Here is a 27,146-nt window from a genome sequence, read left to right as displayed (position 1 = left end):
TAAATTAAAAGGATAGAAGAGTAGAGGGGGAGAAGAAAAGAAAGAAAGAAGAAGAAAAGAAGTAGGAATGAAAAAGAATTAAGATTGGGGGAGGGGAGATTTGAAATCTGGCAGTGTGTTGATTGAGTTATGTGTCGCATGCAACGCGTACGCGTACAGCTCGCGTACTTACGGGTCGCATAAATTTCAAGTGATGCGTGTGCGTCAGGCACGCACACGCGTGGATCGCCACATATTGAAAATGACGCGCACGCGTCAGGGACGCGTACGCGTGGGTAAATTTATGCCTGTAGCACAAGTCCAGTGTGGGGGCAACACAACTCTCTGTTTGATTTGCTATTTACGCCGATTTTCACCCCCACGCGTACGCGTGGCGTGGCTTGTGCGCTACGCACCCTTCCCACGCATCTCTTGCGCAACTCTCTGTTTAGGTGCGCATACGCAGACGACGCGTGCGTCATGGACGCTTGCGCGTTGATCCCCCTCCTTTTTTATGTAGTATGCAGAATGCAAAATGCAGATGCGGATGCAGACATTATGAATGAACACTAAGAAAAATAGAATAAAATAAAACTAAGAATAAAACAAAACAAAATAAAACTAAGACTGAAAAAGAACGATCATACCATGGTGGGTTGTCTCCCACCTAGCACTTTCAGTTAAAGTCCTTAAGTTGGACATTCAGTGAGCTCCCTGTCATGGTGGCTTGTGCTTGAACTTATCCAGGAATCCCCACCAGTGTTTGTAATTCCAATAGCCTCCGGGATCCCACACTAGTTGCATAAAGCCTTCAAGCAAGTTAAAGCAAGTGACAAGGCCCCAAGAGTGTTGATTGCTAGAATAAATTCCAGGGTCCCAAACCTTACTTTTGCACCCGTCTTTGCCGTGATCATCATTGTTCCAACCTGGTGGCACGCAATTTAAATTCTCACTGAGACATCCAAACAGCTTCCTAAACTCATTCAATTGAGAATTGTACCAACCTTTGTACTTCAATTTGGAGCATGTAACCATATTGAACATTGCATGACATTTCCTACCACTAACCATCTCCCTCTTACTCTTAAAGCCACAAAGAGCTCTAAGCTGACCATCTGTCTCAAGTAAACCATATTCAAGTGGGATGAGAAAGCTAAGAGATATGAATTTTACCCACTTGAATGTTGTGAAGGATGATGGTGACTTAGGCAGAGAGGTCTCCAACAACTTTGGCAAGGTGATTTCAAGCTTCACTCCCTTGTGCTCTTCTTTGACAACTTCCACCTCTTTGCAAGCTTCTTCAATTTCAACCTCTTCCTCTTGGTAGCTTTCTTCTAATTCAATCTCTTCTTCATTACTTACCAATGTCATGGGAGGTTGTACTTCTTCTTCTTTAATCTCCATGTCAAGTCCAATGGGAGAGGATTCAAATGTAGATAAAAATTCATCAATAATTGAATCCATCTCTTGATTATCTCCTTTAAAATCTTCAACTATGATATACCTTGGAGGTTGTACACCCTCCTCAACACCAAATTCAAACTCCTTAGAAGGGGGCTCTGTGACTTGAGGTTCCCATGGAGGTTCGACATCTCCTAAATCTTCAACCACTTCCTCTTCTGCAGTAATTTTGGCTTTCTCCATTTACTCTAGTACAAAATCTAGCTCTTTACTGTCCATCGGAGTTTTTAGTGTTGCCTTCATGCTACGTTCTTCATTAGATTCTCCACATGAAGCCATGGGGTTTCATTGATTGTCCGAATGTCGGGAGGCTAATTGATTTATTGCTTGCTCCAGTTGATGAAGGGTTGCATGAAATTGATCCACTGTTTCCTTGAGACGATCCTTTGATTCTTGTTGCGCTTGGGTATCATAAGTAGGACAATAAGGCTCTTGGATTGATGGATAAGGATATGGTGCATATGGAGATGGTGGTTCTTGGGAGTAATTGGGTTGGAATTGGAGTGATTCTATATATGGTTCATATGGTTCATAAGGTGGTTGGTATGGTGGATATGGGTTAGGATCATATGGAGGTGAATGGTATAAAGGGGCTTGTGAGTATGGTGGTTCAAAGGTATGTTGGGGAGGTGGTTCATAAGCATATGGTGGGGCTTGTTGGTAACTACAAGGGGGTCCACCAAATTCATCATCTTGGTACGCTCCCTGGAATGGCTCTTGACCATAGTAATTTGGTGGAGGTGGTTTGTCACGAAAGGGTCCACCATAACTATTGTCTTAGTATGCATCACAGAATGGTTGTTGGTTATAGTGCATTGGAGGGGGTTGTTGCCAAGAGGGTTGATCAAATCCTTGTGGCTCCTCCCATCTTTGATTCTTCCAACCTTGATGCCTATTCTCATTATAGCTTCCATTCCTTACAACAACATCGGAACAAAACTTAAAGCCAGAGGGGTGAGAATTCATAGTAGCAAAAGAAATAAAAACTAATAGAAATTAATGAAAATAAACTCCTAAAACTAGAAACACTAACAAAGAAACGAAAAAGAAAATATTTACAATAACCAATAACAAGGCACACGTTTGCAATTCTCTGGCAACGGTGCCATTTTGAACGAGAGGACTTTTTCTAGTAAAGAATTTCATAAAAAAATAATCGCGTTGTAGGTATAGTTTCTAAACCAACAAAGAATCCTTTCGTATAAAAACTAGTTTGTCACTAAAGCAAACCCAATAAAATTAATAACCGAAGTATTTAAACCTCAGGTCATCTCTCAAGGAATTGCAGGGAGGTGTAATTATTATTGGTTATGAGATTGTATCTTTTTGGGGTTTTTGAGTAAGGAACAAGAAAAGTAAATTGCAAGAAAGTAAATTAATAATTAAGAAAACTCTTGGCAAGGTATAAGAACTGGAAATCCCATCCTAGTAATCCTTATCAATTGTGATGAGAATTGCTTACTGCTCTCACTTAGTTAACCCTTACTAAAAAAAGGAAAGTCAAGTGGACTAATCAATTTGATTCCTCAAGTCCTAGTCAACTCCTAAGGAAAGACTAGCTGTAGAGGGATCCAAACTAATCAGTAAATTCCAATTCTCAATCAACAAGGAGTTTGATAACTCAAGTGTCACCAATTACTCAACCCAAGCCAAGAGGGGAAAAATCCAAATTATTTATATCATAAATAGAAGAAAGCAATTATAAATCTGAAATACCTCAAATTGCATTAAATAAGAAATCAATTCTAACATGGAGTTCATAAACCAATATTGGGAAAATAAACAAATTTAAGTAATAGGATAAATAAAAGTAGAAGAGAAACAAAATTAAAGGAACATTGAACCTGGAATTGAGAAGAATCAAACCTAAAACTAAGAGAAATCCTAAATCTTAAAACCTAGAGAGAGGAGAGGCTCTCTTTAGAAAACTATATCTAAAAATTAAAATTGAGAATAATGAATGTTGTATGAATGAATCTATGGATTCCCCCATTTAATAGCCTCTAATCTGTGTTTTCTGGACCGAAAACTGGGTCAAAAATAGCCCAGAAATCGCTGGGGGCGAATTCTGATCCGTACAGGTCGTTGGTTTTTCTGCAGAACGACGCATGCGCGTCATTTTGCTGTATGGACACTATGGCGAATTATATATCATTTCGAAGCCCCGGATGTTAGCTTTCCAACGCAACTAGAACTGCCTCATTTGGACCTCTGTAGCTCATGTTATGGTCAGTTAAGTACGAAGAGGTTAGCCTGAATAGCTTAGCAATTCCTTCAGTTTCTTGTATTCCTTCTAGTTTTGCATGCTTCCTTTCCATCCCCTAAGCCATTCCTGCCCTATAAACCCTGAAATCACTTAACACACATATCAAGGCATTGAATGGTAATAAGAGAGGATTAAACATAGTAAATTTAAGGCCAAAAAAGCATGTTTTTAATCATAGCACACAATTAAGAAGGAAAATGTAAAACCATGCAATTAGTATGAATAAGTGTGCAAAGACTTGATAAAAACTACTCAATTGAGCACAAGATAAACCATTAAATAGTAATTTATCACACGCCCAAGTGATTTTTAAAGCTGGCGTGCCACGCCTTCGATACCAAGTGGCACGCCCATGGCTCAAGTGGTGGGTTAGGCATGTCACACCCCTTTAGTGGCCTTCATTGTTATTCTCTGGAAATTTGTACTGGCGTGCCATGCTCAGCTTCTGGCGTGCCATGCCAATGTAAATGCTTGGAGAATCCCTTCTGGACTTCAGTACTGGCATGCCACGCCCAGCTTCTGGCGTGCCACGCCCATGCATTTTTGTGGCGTTTGCTCTAAGTGGCTCACCAGTTTCACACGCCCAGCTTGTTTTGTTGTTTTTTTCCCCTTTTTGATGTCTTTTTCACCTAAAATTTAGCACCAACTCATTTCAAAGTAGTGTACTATAATGTTCATCAAATAATGCATGAATTGCATTGATCAAATGAGATTATGCTCTTTTATGGTCCTTTTTATGCAAGATAAAAGGGTAGACGATGCAAGTCATCATTCCCATTCTTTATAGCTTTCTGTAATTTCTGCCATTACCCATTCCCCATTTACTATTCAGTCATTTATGTTCCAGCACTTTACATTCTTGTCATTTACTTTTCTGCACTTTATTGCTTTCCTTTATTTTTAAGTCATTTACATTTTTGCTATTTAGAATTCTGCACTCAACAATTTCTATTGATTAGCTTGACTAAATTCACCCATTAAATAATGTTTCTCAATCAATCAATCTCTGTGGGATTCAACCTCACTCAAAGTGAGTTATTACTTGACGATAATTTGGTGCGCTTGCCAAAAAATGGATTCATTATATACATTAATATAGTGAGTGAAATCCGATCATCAGATTGGGTTTTGGGGGCCCAAATTTCGCAGCTAGCGAATTGCATTAATGAGGTCACGTGCTGGCAGCTATGCGTACGCACAAACGTGTGCGTACGCACACTTTCTGATTTTTTCACTGTGCATACGCACAAAGGATTATGTGTACGCATGAATGCACACTTCCACCTGTGTGTAGACACACATGGTTGTGTGTACCCACGCTTGCTGATTTGCTCCAAACTCTATTTCTTCATTATTTCTCCACCTTTGCATGCTTTTTCTTCACTTCTTCAATCCATATTAGCCTTGTAAGCCTGAAATCACTCAACAAACACATCAAGGCATTAAATAGAATTAAAGTGGATAAAATCTAGCAAATAATGTACTAAAAAGTATGTTTTCACTTTTGAGCACAATTTATAGAGAATTTACAAAACCATGCTACTTCATTGAATAAGCGTAGGAAAAGTTGATAAAATCCACCCAATTAGAGAAAATAAATACCATAAAATGTGGATTTATCACATCCCCACACTTAAACAATAGCATGTCCTCATGCTAAACTCAAAAAAGAAAAAGGTGTATTGCATTTATTTAATGCAAGGAAACTACCTATATGCAATCTATCTAAATGAATGTAACTACTCAGTCAAAATAAATCAAATTCCAAGAATACATATGTAACATAAGGGCTTAAGCAATTTCAATCAAATCAAGTCCATAATTGAATTGAGTTATTGAAAAGAGTTAACAACTTGCAAGAAAGGAGATAATCAAAGGAGGAAACATAGAATTTGAGCAATCGAACCCCTCACTGGATGTGTATACACTCTAATCGCTCAAGTGTTTAGGGTTAATTCAATCAATTCTCTTCTAATCAAGCTTTCTAAGATTTGTTTTCCATCTAACAATCAACTATCATTCGATGCATGTATACAAGTATCACGAGGACTTTTCATGGTTGTAATGGGGCTAGGTTAAAGGTAAGGTTATATATGGTTAAGTGAGCTTGATATTTGAATCTTTGATTAGCCTAAGCTCTCACTAACATATATAACAACCTATACAACTCAAAGCAAACCTAACTACCCATTCTTTACTTTTTCACACACTCATGCATTCTTTTCAATTCACATCCCATATGCATTTTTATTTCTCAAACTTTGGGGCATTTTGTCCCCTTTTCTATTATTTTCTTTTTATTTTTTTCTCTTTTTCTCTTTTTTTTTTCAATACAAAATATATCTATAGAAAAGTGTCAATGCATATTATTTAAGCATTTGATACATGAGTATGTACCCAATTCCCAAAATTACAAGATACACCTTTATCTCAACCAATATTCCTAAACTTCCTCACACTTAGATGATACACACTCTCACTAACCTAAGCTAATCAAAGATCCAAATAAGGGATATTTATTGCATTTTTCACTTAAGGGTAGTGATGTGCCAAAATTAAGAAACACAAGGGGATTAAAATAGGCTCAAAGTTGGTTAACAAAGGAAGATAAAAGGGTAGGCTCTTTGGGTAAGTGAGCTACATGAAATGATGGCCTCAATCATATAAGTGCATATATTGATGCCATGGCATTTTGGCCAGTTTTACTGACCTTTTCTTTACTGTTTTTAGGGTAATTTCATGCATTTCCTTAGGAAATAAGCTAGTTTTGGGTAGATATTCACTTACATCTTGATTCAAGCATACATTTTGCACTTTACATGATTTCATGAGGATTTTTGCATGAATTTAAGGACAAATTGGATGTTGCATTTTGATGCCAGGGCATTTTGGCCAGTTTCACTGACCTTTTCTTTACTGTTTTTAGGATAGTTTCATGCATTTTCTTAGGAAATAAGCTAGTTTTGGGTAGATATTCACTTACACCTTGATTCAAGCATACATTGTGCATTTTACATGATTTCATGAGGATTTTGCATGAGTTTAGTGACAAATTGTATTCTGCATTACCCATGACTTGGACTAGAACTTTGATGCACTCTATTGCCTGATTTCAAGACCAAAGGAAGCAAGGAATGGGAGGTAACTTGCAAAGTTAATGAGAAAAGTGACTGCCAATGACGCTCTCGAAGCCATCATTACCCACGTTAAGAGTCACGTTAACTAAGTTAACATGAACTCTAATGTGAAGAAGGGAATTTGAGCCAACGTTAGTGACACTTAGCGTTATCACTAACGTTGGCCAATGCTCACAAGTGGCCACGTTAGAGTCCACGTTAACTTAGTTAACGTGGCCTCTAACATTAAAAGGGGGAAAGGAAGCAAACGTTAGTGACATTCAATATTGTCACTAACGTTAGCCTAAGTGCACAATGCCACGTTAACTCCCACGTTAACTTGGTTAACGTTGAAGCTAACGTGAAGAGGCAAGAGTGGTCGACAATGTTAGTGACACCCAACATTGTCACTAACGTTGGAAGCAACCACACAACCCTAAGGAGCCACGTTAACTTCCACGTTAACTTAGTTAACGTAGAGGCTAACGTGAGAGAAGAAGGTGATGGCCAACGTTAGTGACACTCAACATTGTCACTAACGTTGGAAGGAGCCACACAAGCCACTATAAGTCACGTTAACTCCCACGTTAACTTAGTTAACGTGGAAGCTAACGTGGATGAGGAATGATGAGCCAACGTTAGTGACACTCAACATTGTCACTAACGTTGGGGATGGCTAAGCATGGCCACGTTATAAGCCACGTTAACCTAGTTAACGTGGATTCTAACGTGAGACATGGGGGCACATTGGAACGTTAGTGACAATGTTGAATGTCACTAACGTTCTCGAAGGATGGCAAGCCCACGTTAAAGAGCCACGTTAACTAAGTTAACGTGGGCTCTAACGTAGGAGCAATGGGGGCTTTTCAACGTTATTGGGAAAGTTAAGTCCCAATAACGTGTGCGAAGGACCTAGAGGCAACGTTGGTGGCAACGTTTGTGCCACTAACGTTGAGGTTAACGTGGCTTTTACTTAGGAATGTTAGTGAGAAAGTTGATTGTCACTAACGTTCTCGAACTCATATTTTCACTAAACGTTAACAACCTTAACGTCCTGAGCTAAAATCTCTGCCCACTTCACACTTTCTCTCTGCAAGTACAGCCAAGCCCAAATGAAGAAGAGAACTGCTTCAAACTCAAGATCCAAAGGCCCAAGACTTGAAGAGCCAACTAGAAGATGAGAAGAGTAGTATATATAGGAGTAGCTTTGAATTATTTTAGAGAGTGGCTGGGAGTTGGAAAATAGCATAGAACTACTTCCTGTATTTTACTTTCTTGCTCTTCTAGTTTTCATCATGTATTTTCCATCTTTTTTTTCATTTTCCAGAGCTATGAACAACTAAACCCCTTTCATTGGGTTAGGGAGCTCTGTTGTAATTTGATGGATCAATACTAGTTTTCATTATTCTTCTTCTATCTTTTCTATTGATTTTACTTGAAAGCTTTCAATCTTCATCCAATTGGGTAGTTATCTTAGAAAAGAAACTATTCAGACTTGGATCTCTTCTGAACCTTGGAAGAAGAATGAAGAGATCAAGCTAGAAATGCTTTCTCATGCTGGACCAAATTGGGTTTGGATGGATATGTGACTATAATCCTCTCAATGCTTGATTTGGGAAATGCATGTGGTATAATCAGTGACCATATTTCATCTCTTCTCATGAGCAATTGACCAAGGAATTGGCTATTGATCAAGATTTGAGAGATTGAATTACAAGAAATTGTAATTCAATCACTTAAGATTTCCAAGGAGATCAATGAGTGCATTGATTGAGGAAGAGATGTAAATGAGATTGATCCGGAGAATGCAACATCTCCTAAGCCCAATGAACTTTCCATTTCTGATCTTACCCATTCTCTTTAATTTCTGTCATTTACATTTATGAGCAATTCCCCCATTCCCATTTAAGATTCTGCAATTTACTTTCAGTCATTTACTTTCCCGCATTTAACTTTCTGCAATTCACAACTCAATTTTTGATTCGCTCAACTAGAACATTCCTCTAATAAAAGTTGCTTGATCAATCAATCCTTGTAGGATTCGACCTCACTCTATTGTGAGTTTTTACTTGAAGACAAATTCGGTACACTTGCCGAAGGAAATTTGTTATGAGACAAGTTTTTCGTGCATCAAGTTTATGGCGCCGTTGCCGGGGATTGATTGTGCATCAACAATGATTAGATTTGAGGATGACTAGATTGAGCAGTTTATTTTGTTTGATTTAAATTTCTGTTTGAGTTATTTACTTCCTGTTTTAGTTAATTTCTTCCTTTCCCCCTACTTTTTTTTCTGTTATTTACATTTCATCTCACTAACCCACTAACTGTTTGATATATTGCATCACTCACACTAACAGTAATTCTGACAGATATACTTTCTGCACCTATTCTCTTTGCTTGTACTTGTTGGTTGTATGACAGGGAGAAGAAGCGGGGCTTCAACTTCCTTTGATTCTGAACCTGAGAGAACCTTCGTTAGACTAAGGAGGGAGGCAAGAGACAAACGTGTAGTTGGTGCTGAAGAAGAGGAGGAACACTTTGAGGAATACTTTGAACCAAATATGGAAGAAAACATGGAAAACCATCATAAAGAAGAGGCTCACAACCTTGGCGGAAGAGGTCGAGCAAATCATACTGGGGATGATAGAAGAGTTTTAGGCTCTTATATCAATCCAAACCCAGGAAACTATGGAAGTAGCATTCAAAAGCCAACCATCCATGCCAACAATTTTGAACTGAATCCATAGCTCATCACCCTTGTGCAGAACAACTGTTCGTTCGGAGGAAGTGTCCAAGAGGACCTAAATCAACATTTAACCACCTTCCTGAGAATATGTGACACAGTTAAGTCTAATGGTGTTCATCCTGACACCTATAGACTGCTTTTATTTCCATTCTCACTCAGGGATAAGGCAGCCAAGTGGTTGGAATCTTTCCCAAGGGAAAGCTTGACAACTTGGGAAGACGTGGTGAACAAATTCTTAGCAAGATTTTACCCTCCTCAAAGAATCAATAGGCTGAGAGCTGAGGTCCAAACCTTCAGGCAACAAGATGGTGAGACTCTATATGAAGCATGGGAGAGGTTTAAAGACCTAACAAGGAGGTGTCCACCTAACATGTTCAACGAATGGGTGCAGCTGCACATTTTCTATGAAGGGCTCTCTTATGAGTCAAAGAAGGCCGTAGACCATTCATCCGGAGGATCTTTGAACAAGAAGAAAACCATTGAGGAGGCTATAGATGTCATTGAAACAGTAGCAGAGAACGACTACTTCTATGCTTCTGAAAGAGGGAACACAAGAGGAGTAATGGAGCTAAACAATGTAGATGCTCTGTTGGCCCAAAACAAGCTCATTACCCAACAACTGGCTGACCTCACCAAGAAGATGGAGAGGAACCAAGTGGCAGCAATCTCCACTTCATCAACAACCCAAGAAGGAGTGAATGAAGAAGCAGAGGGTAGTCAGGAGCAAGCCAACTACATTGGGAATTCACCTAGGCAGAACCATGATCCTTACTCCAAGAATTACAACCCTGGATGGAGGAATCACCCAAACTTTGGGTGGGGAAATCAACAAGACCAAAGCCTGGATCAAAGACGCCCAAATCTAAACAATTTCACATCTAGACCATATCAACATTCCAATAACAACACCTCTCCACATTCATATCAAGGCCAGAACAACCCTCCTCAGCCTGACTTATCATCACTTGATTAAAGAATCTCAAGGATTGAAAATCTACTTGAAGGCATATGGAAGGATATCCAAGACAACAAGGTGTTCAAGGAGGAAGTGCGAGCCAGTTTCAAGAACCAGGGAGACACAATCAAGAGGTTGGAATCTCAAGTAGGATATCTCTCTGAGCAAATTCCCAAACCCACAGATGGATTCCCAAGTGACACAGAGAAGAATCCGAGAGGTAAAACAAAGAAAGTAAGATGGGAAGATTGCAAGATGGTCACTATAAGTGATAAGGAGATTGAGGACAAGCCAAGTAAGCTGTCACAACAACCTGAAGATACCTTAGTAGAGGAGGTAGAAAAAGATTACCAAGAACCAGAAATCTCAAAACAGGAGCTGTTGAGACTCTATGCACCTTTTCCCCAACTGCTCAATGGTGCTGTGGAGAAGAGAATATACTCAAGATTTCTTGACTTGTTTGCATCTTTGCATGTGAACATACCATTCATCAAGACTATCCAACAAATGCCTGCATATATCAAGTATATGAAGGAGCTGCTTCCTAGGAAAAGCTCACTCAAGGGAGGTCAGACTATAGTGATAAACAAGGGGTGCAGTGCCCTCATTCAACCACAGTTGCCTACGAAAAGAAAAGATCCAGGGAGTTTTCATGTCCCCTGTGCCATAGGAGAAACAATGTTTGATAGAGCACTCTGCGATTTGGGAGCAAGCATCAACTTAATGCCCTTAGCCATGGTGAAGAGACTGCAGATCAATGAGATATTGCCCACAGATGTGGTCATCAGGCTGGCTGACAAAACTCAAAAACAAGCAATAGGGGTGGTGGAAAATGTGTTGTTAAAGGTTGGGAAATACTACCTCCCAACAGACTTTGTCATCTTGGATATGGAAGAGAGTCACACTCACCCAATCATATTGGGAAGACCATTCCTAGCTACAGCCAGAGCACTCATAGATGTGGAGCGAGGGGAGCTAATATTGAGGATCCATGATGAACAACTCAGCTTCAATGTCTTCAAACTCTCCCAAGAAGCTGACCAAGAAAATAAAGAACCAAGCAATGATCATAATGAGAAGCTGGCAAAGGAAACAAGCACTGAGGCACCACCAACGCATCCGAAAACCCCACTGAATGATGAACAAGGCAAACAGCAATCGTCACAGCTCAAGGAGAAGCTGGAAGAACCTAAACCACCAGAGGCATGTGAAGACAACAACAAAATTCACTTAGAAGAAGAAGTCGCCAAGGGGGTGGAGGAACAAGAAGATCCCTATGGAAGATTTCTCTCCAGGAGATAAAGTGATCTCAGCTTACTTCCCAGATATCCCCCTAATCTCCCGACTGTACCATCTCAGTTACCTAAGGTCTTCACTATTAACAGAGTCCTCTCCTTGGAACATGTGGAGATCATTGATACAACCAATGGATATAAGTCCAAGGCAAGAGGGGAGGACTTGAAGCATTATCAACCTCCCTGATGAAGGAGAAATGTCAAGCTAGTGACGCTAAAGAAGCGCTTCATGGGAGGCAACCCATGTTTTATTAGCTTTTACTAATAAATAAGTCAATATTCATAAATTCCAACCCAAATTTGGCGACGTTCTTATATTGTAGTATATATAGTGAAGAACAAGTTTGGTGTTCAAAGCGTACTAAGAAAGCATGAATGCAACAGAGAGCATGCTAGTCTTGGAGCTTTGAACAGAACTTTTCATCACAGTGCTTCAAATTAAGTTTGGTGTCACCCCATGGTGCCACCAAAATGCATATAAGGATACACAGTTAGTTAGCTAGTTGGAGTTCATGAATAAACAATCTAATCTTTTCTTTTCTTTATTAATTATAGCCGTAAAGGCTAAATTGTCTTTTTGATATTATGTCTTACTTTTCTTATTTTATCTTTATAGGAAAAGAAAAGAAGCATTAAAAGGGATGGATTGGACAACTAAACAAAGAAGGATCAGACACCACAAAAGGAGGGGCTACACACTTGTTCTAAAAAAGGAATACATTGGAAAATGTTGCCATGCAACATTGGAAAAATGGGATCCCTAAAAGACCGAGCAATCTCCATCATAAAGTGATGATCCTTGTCTTTTGTCCATGCATAACCCCAACTGTTCATCAAGTAACCACTCCATCAATCTACACCCTCCATTCTCTCACAATGTCCCTATATATGACCCTTGTTCCGTACCCACCTTCATGGTCATCACCCACTCTTCACAACTCTTCATTTCGGTACAAGAAACTCCTTACTCCATTACAAACATTTCCCTCCTCACTCTCTTCATTGCAATAAAACCCTAAACAACCAAAAGTCTCCACAACTTTACCACCTTCACATATTAACTATCATTCATGGCGTCTTCGAGTTCTAAAAGAAGGAAGGGAAAGGAACCCATGGAGCAGCACCCGTATGACGAAAAGAGATTTAGAAGCTTGCATCATGCATTGCAATACGGGTGGATGGTTGACAAGGAAATCATTTACGAGCTGGGATTTCAAGTGAAGAAAACTGAGTGCCCTGAAATCACAGAGAAGGTAGAAAAGAGAAGATGGGAGCTCCTCACTGACCCTGTCACTAAGGTGAATGCAAATCTCATAAGAGAATTTTATGCAAATGCGGTCCGATATGATAAGAAAGATGAGTCATATACAAGCTTTGTGAGAGGAAAGATGGTGGATTTTGGTCCCATGAGTGTCAGGAGGGCACTGAAGCTACGATCTATACAGTTTGAAGAAGAAAGTTATCACTCAAGATTGGACAACCCCAATTATGACCATATTTTGCGAGACATTTGTGTACCCAGAGCTGACTAGGAAAGGGGTGCGGGAAAGAAACCAAAGTTCATCAAGAGAACAGATCTTACTCCTGAAGCCAAGGGGTGGTTTGAGCTAGTGAGAAGGTCTATTCTCCCAGCTGCAAACAACTCGGAGGTGAATATCAAGAGAGCCACGATGGTGCACTATATATTGAAGGGAGGAGAAATCAAGGTTCATGAACTCATAGCTGAAGGCATTAGAAAGATGGCAGAGAAAAGTGACTCAAGAGGAACGTTAGGTTACCCCAGCACTATTTACCGAATATGCAAGAAAGCTGGGGTAGTTTTTGAAGATGAGGACCCCATGTGGATAAAGGAAGGCATCCCAATAACTGTACGAAGGATGAATGCTACAGCATCCCCCCTGCCTCAACGGAAGCAAAGGAAGAGGACAGCCCCTTAAGTAGTGAAAGGACAAGTCTTAGAGGGGCAAGCACAACAGACCTTGGACATGCACCAATTGCAGGAAGTCATTGATGGCTTGTCTAGACAATATTTAGAAAGCCAAGGAGCACAGAAAGAGCTTCAACTACAGATGATGGGGCAGCAAGAGGAAGCACTCTCAAGATGGATGACTCAGCAAGGTGAGTGGCAAAGGCAAATGATGGAACAGCAACAAAGTCAAGGACAACAATGGGGAGAAACATTCAACAGGATGGAACAAAGGCAAAATGAGCAACAAGAATCCATCCAGAGGCTAATCAACATCCAAGCACATCAAGGGGCACACATACATGAGATGCATCGAAGACAAATAGAACAGGCAGAACTATTGGACGAGCAAAGGGCATTCGCAGAAGGAGTTTACATGAGCAAGACAGGACATCACATAAACACTCAAGCCAGGCTCGGCTACTTAGTAGGACAGCTGCCAATATTGCATCCAGGAATAGCCCGGTATGAAGAAATGAAGGATGAATTAGCACGAGAGGATAGACAAAGGGTGGAAGAGAGTCATGAGTCAGTGAGGAAGGCACTTGAGGATTGGAAGCAAGCAAGATTGGCACGGATGCGAGGAAATGCAAGAGGAAACAAGGAGGACAAGCAAGGAAAAGAGCATGGACGACCACAAGAGTAAAAGGTGGTGGAGTTCCTTCTTTGTTCCATCTTTCTCTATGTTTTAAATAAGGAAGATCTTGTATGAAATAGAACTTGCTTCCATTTCAGTTTAAACATTTCTAAATTCCTTCTTTTAAGTTCTTGTTGAAGAGGTTTATGATATCTAGTCCTTATGTCACTGCATCTTTACCGTGCTTACTTGTATGTTTGTCCCTTTAAATCAGATGAAAAAGAGAATGAGTGTGTTTTTAAAAAGACCAGAGTGGAGTTCATAATATGGAAGTGCATTCATGAGTTTTTGGTGTGATCATAAGTTAGCTAAGTTGGTTCAACCATAAGGTGGGAAGACAACTATCTGTCATGAATACTATACTTGAGACACACCCCATGAGACTAGATAAATAAGAAGATCCTAATAAGAAAAAGGGAAAGAACAATCAAAGTTGAGGAATAAAAGAAAAAGACTAAGCAATAAGGCTAGGCACCAATGGTTTTAAATCTTGAGGCATGTGTCTGTGGTGTTCCTGTGTGAGGGATCTACTTGGATGAATAAGCTCTTAGGGGTGCCTTATCACTTTGTAACTTGGGTTAACTAACTCGGGATTATCAGCTGAAAGTCCACTATCAAGAGTAACCCTCACCACAAAACATTTAGTAACCCAAAGAGGTGCTGGACACCAAGGCCTCAAGAAAAGAAAATGAATAAACTATATGCCTGTGGTGTGTATGTATGGGGGAGAGACTTGAGGGAGTAAGTCCTTAGGGGTGTCTCAACACCTAGCACCTTGAACCAACTGGTTCGGGAGTGTTGGCTGAAAGCTTATCTTAAAGAGTTGCCCCCTTACAGAACACTTAGCCTAAGAACACAAATAAGCCCTAAAATAACAACAAAAGGATCAATAAATAAAAGTTTCATGGGATGCAATCATAGTGAGTATTCTAGGATATGATAAAGGTCTGAAAGCCAGGAATGAACCTATGTTGCTATGCATGAAACCACCATAAAACCAGGGACATGACTTCCACAAGAATGACTCATTTCTCTTGGTATCCCATTCATCATTCTCTTGTTCCAGTACTTGCTTAGGGACAAGCAAGCTTTAAGTTTGGTGTTGTGATGCCAGGGCATTTTGGCCAGTTTCACTGACCTTTTCTTTACTGTTTTTAGGATAGTTTCATGCATTTTCTTAGGAAATAAGCTAGTTTTGGGTAGATATTCACTTACACCTTGATTCAAGCATACATTGTGCATTTTACATGATTTCATGAGGATTTTGCATGAGTTTAGTGACAAATTGTATTCTGCATTACCCATGACTTGGACAAGAACTTTGATGCACTCTATTGCCTGATTTCAGGACCAAAGGAAGCAAGGAATGGGAGGTAACTTGCAAAGTTAATGAGAAAAGTGACTGCCAATGACGCTCTCAAAGCCATCATTACCCACGTTAAGAGTCACGTTAACTAAGTTAACGTGAACTCTAATGTGAAGAAGGGAATTTGAGCCAACGTTAGTGACACTTAACATTATCACTAACGTTGGCCAATGCTCACAAGTGGCTACGTTAGAGTCCACGTTAACTTAGTTAACGTGGCCTCTAACGTTAAAAGGGGGAAAGGAAGCAAACGTTAGTGACATTCAACATTGTCACTAACATTAGCCTAAGTGCACATGCCACGTTAACTCCCACGTTAACTTGGTTAACGTGGAAGCTAACGTGAAGAGGCAAGAGTGGTCGACAACGTTAGTGACACCCAACATTGTCACTAACGTTGGAAGCAACCACACAACCCCAAGGAGCCACGTTAACTTAGTTAATGTGGAGGCTAACGTGAGAGAAGAAGGTGATGGCCAACGTTAGTGACACTCAACATTGTCACTAACGTTGGAAGGAGCCACACAAGCCACTATGAGTCACGTTAACTCCCATGTTAACTTAGTTAACGTGGAAGCTAACGTGGATGAGGAATGATGAGCCAACGTTAGTGACACTCAACATTGTCACTAACGTTGGGGATGGCTAAGCATGGCCACGTTATAAGCCACGTTAACCTAGTTAACGTGGATTCTAACGTGAGACATGGGGGCACATTGGAACGTTAGTGACAATGTTGACTGTCACTAACGTTCTCGAAGGATGGGAAGCCCACGTTAAAGAGCCACATTAACTAAGTTAATGTGGGCTCTAACGTAGGAGCAATGGGGGCTTTTCAACGTTATTGGGAAAGTTAAGTCCCAATAACGTGTGCGAAGGACCTAGAGGCAACGTTGGTGGTAACATTTGTGACACTAACGTTGAGGTTAACGTGGCTTTTACTTAGGAACGTTAGTGAGAAAGTTGATTGTCACTAACATTCTCGAACTCATATTTTCACTAAACGTTAACAACCCTAACGTCCTGAGCTAAAATCTCTGGCCACTTCACACTTTCTATCTGCAAGTACAGCCAAGCCCAAATGAAGAAGAGAACTGCTTCAAACTCAAGATCCAAAGGCCCAAGACTTGAAGAGCCAACTAGAAGATGAGAAGAGTAGCATATATAGGAGTAGCTTTGAATTATTTTAGAGAGTGGCTGGGAGTTGGAAAATAGCATAGAACTACTTCCTGTATTTTACTTTCTTGCTCTTCTAGTTTTCATCATGTATTTTCCATCTTTGTTTTCATTTTCCAAAGCTATGAACAACTAAACCCCTTTCATTGGGTTAGGGAGCTCTGTTGTAATTTGATGGATCAATACTAGTTTTCATTATTCTTCTTCTATCTTTTCTCTTGATTTTACTTGAAAGCTTTCAATCTTCATCCAATTGGGTAGTTATCTTGGAAAAGAAACTATTCAGACTTGGATCTCTTCTGAACCTTGGAAGAGGAATGAAGAGATCAAGCTAGAAATGCTTTCTCATGCTAGACCAAATTGGGTTTGGATGGATATGTGACTATAATCCTCTCAATGCTTGATTTGGGAAATGCATGTGGTATAATCAGTGACCATACTTCATCTCTTCTCATGAGCAATTGACCAAGAAATTGGCTATTGATCAAGATTTGAGAGATTGAATTACAAGAAATTGTAATTCAATCACTTAAGATTGCCAAGGAGATCAATGAGTGCATTGATTGAGGAAGAGATGTAAATGAGATTGATCCGGAGAATGCAACATCTCCTAAGCCCAATGAACTCCCCATTTCTGATCTTACCCATTCTCTTTAATTTCTGTCATTTACATTTATGAGCAATTCCCCCATTCCCATTTAAGATTCTGCAATTTAATTTCTGTCATTTACTTTCCCGCATTTAACTTTCTGCAATTCACAACTCAATTTCTGATTCGCTCAACTAGAACATTCCTCTAATTAAAGTTGCTTGATCAATCAATCCTTGTGGGATTCGACCTCACTCTATTGTGAGTTTTTACTTGACGACAAATTCGGTACACTTGCCGAAGGAAATTTATTATGAGACAAGTTTTCCGTGCATCACATTTCCCATGACTTGGACTAGAACTTTGATGCACTTTATTGCTTGATTTCAGGACAAAGGAAACAAAGAAGAACCACATTAGTGGCTATGTTAGTTACACTAACATTAACACTAACGTGGAATGGGAATAACTTGCAAAGTTAATGAGAAAAGTAATTGCCAATAACGCTCTCGAAGCCATCATTGCCCACGTTAAGAGTCACGTTAACTAAGTTAACGTGAACTCTAACGTGGAAGAAAGGAAATGGAGCCAACGTTAGTGACACTTAACATTATCACTAACGTTGGACCAAGCTCATAAGTGGCCACGTTAGTCACCACGTTAACTTAGTTAACGTGGCCTCTAACGTTAAGAAGAAAGGGGGGAAGCCAACGTTAGTGACATTCAACATTATCACTAACGTTGGCCAAGTCACATTAAGCCACGTTAACTCCCACGTTAACCTAGTTAACGTGGAAGCTAACGTGAGGAAACAAGGTGGTCGACAACGTTATTGACACCAAATATTGTCACTAACGTTGGAAGGAACCCACACAAGCCCCAATAAGCCACGTTAACTCCCACGTTAACTTAGTTAACGTGGAAGTTAACGTGAAGAAGGTAGGTGACGCCAACGTTAGTGACACCCAACATTGTCACTAACATTGGAAGGAGCCCACACATGCCACCATGAGCCACGTTAACTCCCACGTTAACTTAGTTAACGTGGAAGCTAACGTGGATAAGGGAATGATGAGCCAACGTTAGTGACACTCAACTTTGTCACTAACGTTAGAGATGGCTAGCATGGCCAAGTTAGAAGCCACGTTAACCTAGTTAACGTGGACTCTAACGTGAGAAATAGGGGCACATTTGAACGTTAGTGACAATGGTAAGTGTCACTAATGTTATCGAAGGTTGGCAAGCCTACGTTAAAAGAGCCACGTTAACTAAGTTAACGTGGACTCTAACGTAGGGAAGGGGGAGATTTCTCAACGTTATTGGGAAAGGTGAGTCCCAATAACGTGTACGAAGGATAAAGGGGCAACGTTAGTGGTAACGTTTGTGCCACTAACGTTGAAGTTAACGTGGCTCTTACTTTGGTGTGGAACGTTAGTGAAAAAGGTGATTGTCACTAACGTTCTCGAACCCATATTTTACCTGAACGTTAACACCCCTATCGTCCTGAGCTAAAGTCTCTGCCCACTTCACACTTTCTCTCTGCAAGCAAAGCCAAGCCCAATGAAGAAGAGAACTGCTTCAAACTCACGATCCAAAGGCCCATACCCAAGACTTGAAGAGCCAACTAGAAGAACAGAAGAGTAGTATATATAGGAGTAGCTTTGAATTAAAAAGGGAGTTGGAAATTATAGGGAGCCTCTGGGCATAGAATTGCTCTCTGTATTTACTTTCTCTGCACTTCTAGTTTCATCATGTATTCTCCATCTTTGTTTTCATTTTCCAGAGCTATGAACAACTAAACCCCTTTCATTGGGTTAGGGAGCTCTATTGTAATTTGATGGATCAATACTAGCTTTCATTATTCTTCTTCTATCTTTTCTCTTGATTTTACTTAAAAGCTTTCGATCTTCATCCAATTGGGTAGTTATCTTGGAAAAGAAGCTATTCATACTTGGATCTCTTCTGAACCTTGAAAGAGGAATGAAGAGATCATGCTAGAAATGCTTTCTCATGCTGGACCAAATTGGGTTTGGATGGATATGTGACTATAATCCTCTCAACACTTGATTTGGGAAATGCATGTCGTATAATCAGTGACCATACTTCATCTCTTCTCATGAGCAATTGACCAAGGAATTGGCTATTGATCAAGATTTGAGAGATTGAATTACAAGAAATTGTAATTCAATCACTTAAGATTGCCAAGGTGATCAATGAGTGCATTGATTGAGGAAGAGATGAAAATGAAATTGATCTGGAGAATTCAACATCTCCTAAGCCCAATGAACTCCCCATTTCTGATCTTACCCATTCTCTTTAATTTCTGTCATTTATTTTTATGAGCAATTACCCATCCCCATTTAAGATTCTGCAATTTACTTTCCGTCATTTACATTCAGCTCTATTTCTAGCATTTACTTTTCTGTTATTTACTTTCCCGCCATTTAATTTTCTGCAATTCTCAACTCAAATTATGATTTGCTCAACTAGAACATTCCTCTAATTAAAGTTGCTTGATCAATCAATCCTTGTGGGATTCGACCTCACTCTATTCTGAGTTTTTACTGACGACAAATTCAGTACACTTGTCGAAGGAAATTTGTTGCGAGACAAGTTTTCCGTGCATCAAGTTTATGGCGCCGTTGCCGGGGATTGATTGTGCATCAACAATGATTAAATTGGAGGATAACTAGATTGAGCATTTTATTTTTGTTTGATTTAATTTTCTGTTTGAATCATTTACTTTCTGTTTTAGTTAATTTTGTTTCCCTTTCCCCTACTTTTTTTGTTATTTACAATTCATTTCCCTAACCCACTTACTGTTTGATATATTGCATCACTCACACTAACAGTAATTCTGACAGAAATACTTTCTGCATCTATTTTCCTTGCTTGTACTTGTTGGTTGTATGACAGAGAGAAGAAGCGGGGCTTCAACTTCCTTTGATTCTGAACCTGAGAGGACCTTCCTTAGACTAAGGAGGGAGGCAAGAGAAAAACGTGTAGTTAGTGCTGAAGAAGAAGAGGAACACTTTGAGGAATACTTTGAACCAAACATGGAAGAAAACATGGAAAACCATCGTGAAGAAGAAGCTCACAACCATGGCAGAAGAGGACAAGCAAATCATGTTGGGGAGGATAGAAGAGTTTTAGGCTCTTAAATCAATCCAAACCCAGGAAATTATGGAAGTAGCATTCAAAAGCCAACCATCCATGCCAACAATTTTGAACTGAAGCCACAGCTCATCACCCTTGTTCAGAACAACTGTTCGTTCGGAGGGAGTGTCCAAGAGGACCCCAATCAACATTTAACCACCTTCCTGAGAATATGTGACACAGTGAAGTCTAATGGTGTTCATCCTAACGCCTATAGACTGCTCTTATTTCCATTCTCACTCAAGGATAAGGCAGCCAAGTGGCTGGAGTCTTTCCCGAAGGAGAGCTTGACAACTTAGGAAGATGTGGTGAACAAGTTCTTAGCAAGATTTTACCCCCCTCAACGAATCAATAGGCTGAGAGTTGAGGTCCAAACTTTCAGGCAACAAGATGGTGAGACTCTATATGAAGCATGGGAGAGGTTTAAAGACCTAACAAGGAGGTATCCACCAGATATGTTCAATGAATGGGTGCAGCTGCACATTTTCTATGAAGGGCTCTCTTATGAGTCAAAGAAGGCCGTAGACCATTCATCCGGAGGATCTTTGAACAAGAAGAAGACCATTGAGGAGGCCATAGATGTCATTGAAACTGTAGCAGAGAATGACTACTTCTATGCTTCCGAAAGAGGGAACACAAGAGGAGTAATAGAGCTAAACAATGTAGATGCTCTGCTGGCTCAAAATAAGCTCATTACCCGACAGCTGGCTGACCTCACCAAGAAGATGGAGAGGAACCAAGTAGCAGCAATCACCACTTCATCAACAACCCAAGAAGGAGTGAATGAAGAAGCAGAGGGAAGTCAGGAGCAAGCCAACTACATTGGGAATTCACCTAGGCAAAACCATGATCCATACTCCAAGACCTACAACCCTGGATGGAGGAATCACCCAAACTTTGGGTGGGGAAATCAACAAGACCAAAGCCTTGATCAAAGACGCCCAAATCCAAACAATGCAGCCCACTAACACTTCACATCTAGACCATATCAATACTCCCATAACAACACCTCTCCACATCCACATCAAAACCAAAATAACTTACCTCATTCTTCCACATCTGATCCTAATCTACAATCATTGGATGACAGACTCTCAAAAATTGAGAATCTACTTGAAGGCATAGGCAAGGAGATTCAAGATAGTAAAGCATTTCGAGAAGAAGTGATGTCCAATATACAGAATCAGGATACTGCCATCAAGAAACTGGAGACACAAATTGGCTACTTATTCAAGCAAATTCCAAGCCACAACCTTCGCAGCAAGACTAGCTCAACACAAAGGGAGGAGTGTCAGGCTATCACCCTTAGAAGTGGGAAGGAACTGAAGGAAACCCCCCAGAAACCACAAGAAAAGGATTCAGATAAAGAGGAAGAAGAGCAGGATGGAGCTCAAGTTCCTAATCTGAGTTCACAAAAAGGGGAAGGAGTACTGAAGCCAAACATACCAAGAGTCCCATATTCTCAGCAATTAAAGAAGAAGGGGGATGACAACCAGTTTTCGAGATTTTTGGAAATCTTAAAGAAACTACAAATCAACATACCCTTTGCTGAAGCAATAGAACAAATGCCACTCTACGCCAAGTTTTTAAAGGAGCTAATGACTAAGAAAAGAAGCTGGAAGAACAACGAGACTGTGATATTAACCGAAGAATGCAGTGCTATCATTCAGCACAAACTACCCCAGAAATTGAAGAATCCCGGGAGTTTTCAGATCCCTTGTATTATAGGGGAAATCACAGTGGAAAAGGCTCTTTGTGACTTAGGAGCCAGCATTAATTTGATGTCGGTAGCTATGATGAGAAAGATGAAGATTGAGGAAGCTAAACCAACAAAGATGGCCTTACAATTGGCAGACTGATCGTTCAAGTTCCCGCATGGCGTCGTAGAAGATTTGCTGGTGAATGTGGGAGATTTTATCTTCCCAGCAGACTTTGTAGTGCTGGACATGCAGGAGGAAGCCAAGGCTTCCATCATCCTGGGAAGGCCATTCTTGGCCACTGCTGGAGCTATCATTGATGTACAAAAAGGAGATCTCACCCTGAGATTACACAATGAAAAGATGACGATCAATGTGTTCAAGGCCATGAGTTACCCACAAGAACAACTGGGGGAATGTATGAGGTTGGACTCACTTGAAGAGGAGGTGCAGGAGAGTTTTGAAGAAGAAGAGTCTGAAGAACCCGAAAGAACAATAGAAGAAGAGTGTACATCAAGTGAAGAGGTTGCAACAACAGAAATTTGCATACAAGGTGCACCAAAGGAAGAGAACGAAAAGTCAGAAGCACCCAAACTTGAACTCAAAGCATTGCCACCCTCTCTCAAATATGCATACTTAGAAGAAGATGAAAATTACCCAGTAATTATAAGCTCATGCCTCAGCCAAGATCAAGAGGATGAACTGCTCAAAGTACTGCGAAACCACAAAGATGCCATTGGTTGGACTCTTGCTGACTTGAAGGGGATAAGTTCGGCCATATGTATGCACAAGATACTGCTGGAAGATGATGCCAAACTATCCATTCAATCCCAAAGGAGGTTGAACCCAATCATGAAGGAAGTGGTACAGAAAGAAGTTATGAAGTTATGGCAGGGAGGGGTAATTTACCCGATCTCAGACAGCCCCTGGGTTAGCCCCGTGCATGTTGTCCCAAAAAAGAGAGGAATTACCGTGGTTCCCAATGAGAAGAACGAACTAATTCCTACAAGGACAGTCACAGGATGGCAGATGTGCATAGACTACAGTAAGCTCAATGAGGCTACACGAAAAGATCATTTCCCCCTTCCATTCATGGATCAGATGTTGGAAAGACTCGCAGGGCATGCTTATTATTGTTTTTTCGACGGTTATTCAGGATATAACCAAATAGTGGTTGATCCCAGAGATCAAGAGAAAACCTCATTCACTTGCCCATATGGAGTGTTTGCCTACAGGCGCATGCCATTTGGACTATGTAATGCACCTGCGACTTTCCAACGCTGCATGCTTTCTATCTTTTCAGATATGATAGAAAAATTCATTGAAGTTTTTATGGATGATTTCTCGGTATTCGGAGATTCCTTTCCTAGTTGCCTACATCACCTCGCCTTGGTATTGAAAAGATGCCAAGAGAACAATCTGGTCTTAAACTGGGAGAAATGTCACTTTATGGTGACAGGAGGAATAGTCCTTGGTCACAAAGTTTCTAACCAAGGCATTGAGGTTAACAGAGCCAAAGTAGAACTTATTGAAAAACTGCCTCCACCCAGTGATATCAGGGCAATTAGGAGCTTTTTAGGGCATGCTGGTTTTTACAGAAGGTTTATTAAAGATTTTTCAAAGATAGCCAAACCCTTAAGCAATCTCCTTGTATCTGATACACCATTTATCTTTGATGAAACATGCATGTTAGCCTTTGAAAATTTGAAAATGAGGTTATCCTCTGCTCCTATCATTTCCCCACCTGATTGGAATTTACCATTTGAATTATTGTGTGACGCATCTGATTTTGCAGTTGGGGCAGTGTTAGGACAGAGGAAAGATAACTTAGTCCATGTGATATACTATGCGAGCAAAGTCCTTAATGATACTCAAAGAAATTATACTACTACTGAAAAGGAATTGCTAGCAATAGTTTTTGCATTTGACAAGTTTAGATCGTACCTCATTGGTGCTAAAGTGATTGTTTTTACAGATCACACAACACTTAAATATTTGTTTCCCAAGCAAGAATCAAAGCCAAGACTAATAAGATGGATCTTATTGTTGTAGGAATTCAATATTGAAATCAGAGACAAGAAAGGAGTGGAGAACAAGGTAGCAGATCACCTATCCAGGATTCCTCATGATAAAGATGGAACACCTGATACAAGTGTGAACGAGTTCTTCCCTGATGAGCAGTTGATGATAGTTCACAAAGCACCATGGTTCGCAGACATTGCCAACTTCAAGGCAACTGGGGCATTGCCTCCAGAGATCAATAAACATCAAAAAAGGAAGCTCATGAATGATGCAAAGTACTTTGTCTGGGATGAGCCATATCTATTCAAGAAGTGTTCAGATGGAATCCTTAGAAGATGTGCTTCGGAAGAAGAAGGACGAGAGGTCCTATGGAATTGCCACGGCTCATGCTATGGAGGCCACTTTGGAGGGGATAGAACTGCAGCTAAGATGTTACAAAGCGAATTCTTTTGACCCACCCTTTTCAAGGATGCCAAAGAACTAGTAAAGAGCTACAATGAATGCCAAAGATCTGGAAACTTGCCCAAAAGAAATGAGATGCCACAAAATTTCATCTTGGAACTGGAATTGTTTGATGTGTGGGGAATCGATTTCATGGGACCATTCCCAACCTCATATGCAAATAAGTACATCTTGGTAGCAGTGGATTATGTTTCCAAGTGGGTAGAGGCTATTGCAACCCCAACGAATGATAACAGGGTAGTCATGAACTTCCTCAGGAAGAATATCTTTAGCCGGTTTGAAGTCCCACGAGCAGTCATCAGTGATGGAGGGAGCCATTTTTGTAGCAGACCACTAGAAGCTCTTCTCCTACGATATGGGGTAAAACACAAGGTAGCCACACCTTACCATCCCCAAACAAGTGGACAAACTGAGATATCCAACAGAGAGCTAAAGAGGATTCTGGAAAAGACTGTGGGTGCATCAAGAAAGGATTGGTCGAAGAAGCTGGATGATGCTCTTTGGGCATACAGAACAGCATTCAAAACACCACTTGGAATGTCCCCATATCAACTAGTGTATGGGAAAGCTTGTCATTTACCACTGGAGCTGGAACACAAAGCTCTCTGGGCTATCAAGATACTAAATTTTGACAGCATTGCTGCTGGTGCAAAGAGGATCTTGCAGCTGCAAGAGATGGAGGAATTCAGGTCACAAGCCTATGAAAATACCAAGATGTATAAAGAGAAAGCAAAGAGAAGACATGACCTGCATCTTGCACCCAGGAGTTTCGAAAAGGGGCAGCGAGTACTCATTTACAATTCCAAATTGAGACTATTCCTAGGAAAACTCAAATCAAGGTGGTCCAGACCTTTTCTTGTCACAAAAGTTTCGCCATATGGACACATCGAAATCATGGATGAAGGTTCTAAGAGGACTTTTACAGTGAACGGACAAAGACTCAAGCATTATCTGGGCAACATGGGGGAAAACCCCAGAGTAAATTACCATCTCAAGTAAAGGAGGAACCGTCGAGCTAGCGACGATAAAAGAGCGCTCTGTTGGGAGGCAACCCAACCTCAGGTAGTTTCCTTTTCATCTTTATTTCAATAAGGATCACAAGTTGTTTCCCTTGTATTGCGAGGAGCTAAGTTTGGTCTTCCACACCAAAACAATTTAAGAGTGAAAGTGTGATTCTAAGTTTGGTGTTCCACCAAAGACATTAGTTAGAATTACACCCCACTCCCAAAAACACATTGCTAGCTCCAACCAATCAAGGGAAACCACTTAGATGTAGTTAGACTTTAGTAATAATTGTTTTGTTAACAACAAGATATGAGGTTCTCTGCATATATGCAATATTTTGCACTGGGCAAGGAACTAAGTTTGGTGTTCACACACCAAATTAAGTTCAAAAGCCACAAGCATACATGCAAGCTAACTATGTCTCAAGTGCTTTGGGAACAAGCAACTTTCAATAACTTTGCAGGAATCTTATGAGGAAATGGTGCACCTTCACCCAAGGAAGTGAAGTAGCAAGGACTAGGATGATGACAAAGAAAGAGGGCAACTAGAAATCATCACCCGAAGGTTGCATTGTTACTTAATTCCATTATACTCAGAATTGTTAAAAATTGGAAGTCCGAATGCACTTTTTATTAATAGTTACTCGTAGTTGGAACCTTTTTCAATTCTGTCTCTTAAGTTTTGTGTTGAAGAGGTCTATGCTTGCTGGTCTTTATGTCACTGCACCCTTACTTTGCTTACTTGTATGTTTGTCCCTTTAAATCAAATGAAAAGAGAATGAGTGTTTTTAAAGACCAGAGAGAAGTTCATACTATGGAGTGAGTTCATGAGTTTATGGTGTGATCATAAGTTAGCTAAGTTGGTTCAACCAGAAGGTGGGAGGACAACTATCTGTCATGAATACTGTGCTTGAAAAACACCTCATGAGACTAGCTAAATAAGAAGATCCTAATAAGAAAAAGGGAAAGAACATTAAAGGTTGAAAAATAAAAGAAAAAGAGTAAGCAATAAGGCTAGGCACCAATGGTTTTAATCTTGAGGCATGTGTCTGTGGTGCTCCTGTGTGAGGGATCTACTTGGATGAATAAGCTCTTAGGGGTACCTTATCACTTGGTAACTTGGGTTAACTAACTCGGGATTATCAGTTGAAAGTCCACTATCAAGAGTAACCCTCAATACAGAGCATTTAGTAACCCAAAGAGGTGCTGGACACCAAGGTCTCAAGAAAAGAAAATAAATAAACTATGTGCCT

General features: G+C 40.3%; 1 non-coding gene across 1 annotated transcript; it reads right to left on the bottom strand.

The window, feature by feature from the left end:
• Window positions 1-9,836: 9,836 nt before the first annotated feature.
• On the bottom strand, window positions 9,837-9,940 carry LOC148545394 (small nucleolar RNA R71). The gene has a single exon (XR_015901674.1). It is a non-coding gene; the product is annotated as a small nucleolar RNA R71 (small nucleolar RNA).
• Between the last annotated feature and the right edge of the window lie 17,206 nt (window positions 9,941-27,146).

Source organism: Arachis ipaensis, chromosome B9, assembly GCF_059453495.1.
Source record: "Arachis ipaensis isolate K30076 ecotype BB chromosome B9, ASM5945349v1, whole genome shotgun sequence".
In the NCBI taxonomy this organism is placed as follows: Eukaryota; Viridiplantae; Streptophyta; class Magnoliopsida; order Fabales; family Fabaceae; genus Arachis; species Arachis ipaensis.
The sequence above is the reverse complement of the archived record's forward strand: the minus strand, read 5'-3'. Positions and strand labels throughout refer to the sequence as shown.